Source organism: Anguilla rostrata, unplaced genomic scaffold (genome assembly GCF_018555375.3).
Source record: "Anguilla rostrata isolate EN2019 unplaced genomic scaffold, ASM1855537v3 scaf0608, whole genome shotgun sequence".
In the NCBI taxonomy this organism is placed as follows: Eukaryota; Metazoa; Chordata; class Actinopteri; order Anguilliformes; family Anguillidae; genus Anguilla; species Anguilla rostrata.
This window is the reverse complement of record NW_026986085.1, coordinates 1-6,324: the sequence shown is the minus strand read 5'-3', so window position 1 is coordinate 6,324 and position 6,324 is coordinate 1. Positions and strand designations below refer to the sequence as shown.

Genomic DNA, 6,324 nt, shown 5'->3' with positions numbered 1-6,324 from the left:
TTGTTCTCTGTGTTCGTGGGTCTGAATCCTATCCTCATCAGAATGCTTTTGTCTCTTCCTGCTCTGAGATACTATCAATCTAATACAGTGGTTTTTAAATTTGGTCTTGGGGACACATTACATTACATTACATTACAGGCATTTGGCAGACGCTCTTATCCAGAGCGACGTACAACAAAGTGTATAACCATAACCAGGAACAAGTATGACGAAACCCCTAGAGAGAAGTACCGGTCCAAGTACAGGGAACAACCACATAGTTCAACTTGGACCCTGATGGTTAAACTGATTAACACTAACAACAAGAACGGCAACAACGCAATCTATGGAAAAATAAAAATAAATAAAAATACAAGTAGTCATTAAGACAGTTGATGTGCCTAAGTCACCTATGAAAAAGACTGCCTAGTTACAACCCTAAGTTTAGTCATTTACAGGGGGGAAGGGAGGGATGGGGAGAGGTGCAGCCTGAAGAGGTGGGTCTTCAGTCGTCGTTTGAAATGGGTCACAGTCTCAGCTGTTCTGACCTCCACAGGGAGGTCATTCCACCATCGTGGGGCCAGAACAGACAGGAGACGTGTTCTGGAAGTGCAGGTGCGAAGAGGGGGAGGTGCTAGGTGTCCTGAGGTAGCAGAACGAAGCGATCTGGCTGGCATGTAGGGTTTGAATATCTTGTGGAGGTATGCTGGGGCTGATCCCTTGACTGCCTGGTATGCTAGGACCAATGTTTTAAATTTGATGCGAGCTATAACAGGCAGCCAGTGGAGGGTAGTGAGCAGGGGAGTTACGTGGGAGTGTCTGGGGAGGTTGAAGACCAGACGAGCCGCAGCATTCTGAATGAGCTGCAGGGGTCTGGTGGCAGATGCCGGTAGTCCAGCCAGAAGAGAGTTGCAGTAGTCCAGGCGGGATAGAAGCATTGCTTGGACAAGGAGCTGGGTTGAGTAGGTGGTGAGAAAGGGACGGATTCTGCGGATGTTGTATAGGAAAAATCTGCATGCCCGGGTTACTGCTGCAATGTTGTTGGAGAGGGACAGCCTGTTGTCCATCATCACTCCGAGATTCTTGGCGCAGGGTGATGATGTCACTACGGTGTCCCCTAAGGAAATGGAAATGTCGAGGAGGGGAGAGGATAGAGCAGGAATAAAGATTAGCTCCGTCTTTCCCGGGTTGAGCTTCAGGTGGTGATTGTCCATCCAGCTCTGAATGTCCCTCAGGCAAGCGGAGATGCGGGCAGGGACCTGTGTGTCCGATGGGGAGAAGGAGAGAAAGAGTTACGTGTCGTCGGCACAGGAGTGATAGGACAAGCCATGGGCAGATATTACAGGGCCAAGGGATCTGGTGTACATGGAGAAGAGAAGGGGACCAAGGACTGAGCCCTGGGGAACTCCGGTGGTGAGGGGACGGGGTAGTGATACCTTACCCGCCCAGGCAACCTGGAAGGAACGGTCAGAGAGGTAAGACTCAATCCAGTCAAGGACTGTGCCGCGGATCCCTGTTGCTGCCAGGGAGGACAGGAGGGTAGAGTGGTTCACAGTGTCAAATGCAGCGGAGAGGTCTAGAAGAATCAGGACAGAGGAGAGGGAGGCTGCTCGTGCGGCATGGAGTGACTCACTGACCGAGAGGAGTGCAGTCTCGGTCGAGTGGCCAGGCCTGAAGCCAGACTACCTGTGACAGGACACCTGTGAACGCAGATTTTTTTGGTTCAAACTGCAATCACATAGTTTTAACAAGCTGTTCATTTGTCTTAATTACGCTTTTCCTGCTTGGAGGAATTATTTATTCTTCATGGTATGCATCACTATTTCTGACGTGTCAAAAATTTCTAGATGAATGATCTGTGGCTCCAAGGAATAAGTCTGATTGGATTCCCTACTTCTTGGTAACATATGCAGGAATACCTCCAACACACAATTGAGATGTCTCTCAACCCCAATTTTATTGAAGGTGAACTCCAATTGTTTTGCTTCTGGCTCTAAAGTAGGGAGCCTGGAATGGGATTACATTGTGAGAGCACTTATTGAGGGTAATCATGGGGAGGAGCAGAAGGAATGTCTCTCGACGAGGATGGGATTCGAACCCACGCGTGCAGAGCACAATGGATTAGCAGTCCATCGCCTTAACCACTCGGCCACCTCGTCATATTTTCTCTTGTATTTTCCTTTCAAATTGACAGCAAACTTGCCTTTATACTGTGTGGAGATTCTTATATACCTCATCATGTTTTGAAAGAGGGACCATGTCAAACTTTGCATGTGGTCTAGTAGTCAGGATTTCAGATTTTTACCCATGGTGCCCAGCGTTCAACTGCCTGCATATAAATTGTCGATGTTAGAGCCGGCTGTATGATCTAATCACTAGTGGAGGAAGAAGCAGTGATTGTCCAAGAGCCCCATAGGCTGGGTGCTGTGATCGTATAGTGGTTAGTACTCTGCGTTGTGGCCGCAGCAACCCCGGTTCGAATCCGGGTCACAGCAAGTTTTTGCTAGCAAGTCTCAGCTGTGTTGTCTGTCTCCTTTTCAAAATTCTGATTCATTCAATTTCTCTGACACTTTTCAGAAGTGTTGTATTGTTTTCCAAGGCAGAACATCTGCAGCTTTTTCATATGGTCTAGCGTCGTTAGGATTCCCTGTCTTCACCCTTACGTCCCGGGATTGACTCCTGGTATGGGAAGAAGGAATTTCTCAATCAAAACAATCAGAGGAATAATCTGCTGTCTCGGCTCAAAGGAATGGGTCAGAATGGATTCCTTCAGGACTTGGTGATGGACTGCTAATTCTGTGAACTGCTACGTTAATGGACTGCTAATTTCTTGTTCTCTGTGTTCGTGGGTCTGAATCCTATCCTCATCAGAATGCTTTTGTCTCTTCCTGCTCTGAGATACTATCAATCTAATACAGTGGTTTTTAAATTTGGTCTTGGGGACACCTGTGAACGCTGATTTTTTTGGTTCAAACTGCAATCACATAGTTTTAACAAGCTGTTAATTTGTCTTAATTACACTTTTCCTGCTTGGAGGAATTATTTATTCTTCATGGTATGCATCACTATTTCTGACGTGTCAAAAATTTCTGGATGAATGATCTGTGGCTCCAAGGAATAAGTCTGATTGGATTCCCTACTTCTTGGTAACATATGCAGGAATACCTCCAACACACAATTGAGATGTCTCTCAACCCCAATTTTATTGAAGGTGAACTCCAATTGTTTTGCTTCTGGCTCTAAAGTAGGGAGCCTGGAATGGGATTACATTGTGAGAGCACTTATTGAGGGTAATCATGGGAGGAGCAGAAGGAATGTCTCTCGACGAGGATGGGATTCGAACCCACGCGTGCAGAGCACAATGGATTAGCAGTCCATCGCCTTAACCACTCGGCCACCTCGTCATATTTTCCCTTGTATTTTCCTTTCAAATTGACAGCAAACTTGCCTTTATACTGTGTGGAGATTCTTATATACCTCATCATGTTTTGAAAGAGGGACCATGTCAAACTTTGCATGTGGTCTAGTAGTCAGGATTTCAGATTTTTACCCATGGTGCCCTGCGTTCAACTGCCTGCATATAAATTGTCGATGTTAGAGCCGGCTGTATGATCTAATCACTAGTGGAGGAAGAAGCAGTGATTGTCCAAGAGCCCCATAGGCTGGGTGCTGTGATCGTATAGTGGTTAGTACTCTGCGTTGTGGCCGCAGCAACCCCGGTTCGAATCCGGGTCACAGCAAGTTTTTGCTAGCAAGTCTCAGCTGTGTTGTCTGTCTCCTTTTCAAAATTCTGATTCATTCAATTTCTCTGACACTTTTCAGAAGTGTTGTATTGTTTTCCAAGGCAGAACATCTGCAGCTTTTTCATATGGTCTAGCGTCGTTAGGATTCACTGTCTTTACCCTTACGTCCCGGGATTGACTCCTGGTATGGGAAGAAGGAATTTTTCAATCAAAACAATCAGAGGAATAATCTGCTGTCTCGGCTCAAAGGAATGGGTCAGAATGGATTCCTTCAGGATTTGGTGATGGACTGCTAATTCTGTGAACTGCTACGTTAATGGACTGCTAATTTCTTGTTCTCTGTGTTCGTGGGTCTGAATCCTATCCTCATCAGAATGCTTTTGTCTCTTCCTGCTCTGAGATACTATCAATCTAATACAGTGGTTTTTAAATTTGGTCTTGGGGACACATTACATTACATTACATTACAGGCATTTGGCAGACGCTCTTATCCAGAGCGACGTACAACAAAGTGTATAACCATAACCAGGAACAAGTATGACGAAACCCCTAGAGAGAAGTACCGGTCCAAGTACAGGGAACAACCCATAGTTCAACTTGGACCCTGATGGTTAAACTGATTAACACTAACAACAAGAACGGCAACAACGCAATCTATGGAAAAATAAAAATAAATAAAAATACAAGTAGTCATTAAGACAGTTGATGTGCCTAAGTCACCTATGAAAAAGACTGCCTAGTTACAACCCTAAGTTTAGTCATTTACAGGGGGGAAGGGAGGGATGGGGAGAGGTGCAGCCTGAAGAGGTGGGTCTTCAGTCGTCGTTTGAAATGGGTCACAGTCTCAGCTGTTCTGACCTCCACAGGGAGGTCATTCCACCATCGTGGGGCCAGAACAGACAGGAGACGTGTTCTGGAAGTGCAGGTGCGAAGAGGGGGAGGTGCTAGGTGTCCTGAGGTAGCAGAACGAAGCGATCTGGCTGGCATGTAGGGTTTGAATATCTTGTGGAGGTATGCTGGGGCTGATCCCTTGACTGCCTGGTATGCTAGGACCAATGTTTTAAATTTGATGCGAGCTATAACAGGCAGCCAGTGGAGGGTAGTGAGCAGGGGAGTTACGTGGGAGTGTCTGGGGAGGTTGAAGACCAGACGAGCCGCAGCATTCTGAATGAGCTGCAGGGGTCTGGTGGCAGATGCCGGTAGTCCAGCCAGAAGAGAGTTGCAGTAGTCCAGGCGGGATAGAAGCATTGCTTGGACAAGGAGCTGGGTTGAGTAGGTGGTGAGAAAGGGACGGATTCTGCGGATGTTGTATAGGAAAAATCTGCATGCCCGGGTTACTGCTGCAATGTTGTTGGAGAGGGACAGCCTGTTGTCCATCATCACTCCGAGATTCTTGGCGCAGGGTGATGATGTCACTACGGTGTCCCCTAAGGAAATGGAAATGTCGAGGAGGGGAGAGGATAGAGCAGGAATAAAGATTAGCTCCGTCTTTCCCGGGTTGAGCTTCAGGTGGTGATTGTCCATCCAGCTCTGAATGTCCCTCAGGCAAGCGGAGATGCGGGCAGGGACCTGTGTGTCCGATGGGGAGAAGGAGAGAAAGAGTTACGTGTCGTCGGCACAGGAGTGATAGGACAAGCCATGGGCAGATATTACAGGGCCAAGGGATCTGGTGTACATGGAGAAGAGAAGGGGACCAAGGACTGAGCCCTGGGGAACTCCGGTGGTGAGGGGACGGGGTAGTGATACCTTACCCGCCCAGGCAACCTGGAAGGAACGGTCAGAGAGGTAAGACTCAATCCAGTCAAGGACTGTGCCGCGGATCCCTGTTGCTGCCAGGGAGGACAGGAGGGTAGAGTGGTTCACAGTGTCAAATGCAGCGGAGAGGTCTAGAAGAATCAGGACAGAGGAGAGGGAGGCTGCTCGTGTGGAATGGAGTGACTCACTGACCGAGAGGAGTGCAGTCTCGGTCGAGTGGCCAGGCCTGAAGCCAGACTACCTGTGACAGGACACCTGTGAACGCAGATTTTTTTGGTTCAAACTGCAATCACATAGTTTTAACAAGCTGTTAATTTGTCTTAATTACACTTTTCCTGCTTGGAGGAATTATTTATTCTTCATGGTATGCATCACTATTTCTGACGTGTCAAAAATTTCTGGATGAATGATCTGTGGCTCCAAGGAATAAGTCTGATTGGATTCCCTACTTCTTGGTAACATATGCAGGAATACCTCCAACACACAATTGAGATGTCTCTCAACCCCAATTTTATTGAAGGTGAACTCCAATTGTTTTGCTTCTGGCTCTAAAGTAGGGAGCCTGGAATGGGATTACATTGTGAGAGCACTTATTGAGGGTAATCATGGGGAGGAGCAGAAGGAATGTCTCTCGACGAGGATGGGATTCGAACCCACGCGTGCAGAGCACAATGGATTAGCAGTCCATCGCCTTAACCACTCGGCCACCTCGTCATATTTTCCCTTGTATTTTCCTTTCAAATTGACAGCAAACTTGCCTTTATACTGTGTGGAGATTCTTATATACCTCATCATGTTTTGAAAGAGGGACCATGTCAAACTTTGCATGTGGTCTAGTAGTCAGGAT

The 6,324-nt window shown here is 47.1% G+C and overlaps 5 non-coding genes across 5 annotated transcripts; 2 read left to right on the top strand and 3 right to left on the bottom strand.

The window, feature by feature from the left end:
• Positions 1 to 2,056: 2,056 nt before the first annotated feature.
• trnas-gcu (transfer RNA serine (anticodon GCU)) lies at positions 2,057 to 2,138 on the bottom strand. Its single transcript has one exon. It is a non-coding gene; the product is annotated as a tRNA-Ser (tRNA).
• Positions 2,139 to 2,402: 264 nt separating this feature from the next.
• trnah-gug (transfer RNA histidin (anticodon GUG)) lies at positions 2,403 to 2,474 on the top strand. The gene has a single exon. It is a non-coding gene; the product is annotated as a tRNA-His (tRNA).
• An 827-nt stretch (positions 2,475 to 3,301) lies between these two features.
• trnas-gcu (transfer RNA serine (anticodon GCU)) lies at positions 3,302 to 3,383 on the bottom strand. The gene has a single exon. It is a non-coding gene; the product is annotated as a tRNA-Ser (tRNA).
• A 264-nt stretch (positions 3,384 to 3,647) lies between these two features.
• trnah-gug (transfer RNA histidin (anticodon GUG)) lies at positions 3,648 to 3,719 on the top strand. Its single transcript has one exon. It is a non-coding gene; the product is annotated as a tRNA-His (tRNA).
• Positions 3,720 to 6,109: 2,390 nt separating this feature from the next.
• Positions 6,110 to 6,191, bottom strand: trnas-gcu (transfer RNA serine (anticodon GCU)). The gene has a single exon. It is a non-coding gene; the product is annotated as a tRNA-Ser (tRNA).
• Between the last annotated feature and the right edge of the window lie 133 nt (positions 6,192 to 6,324).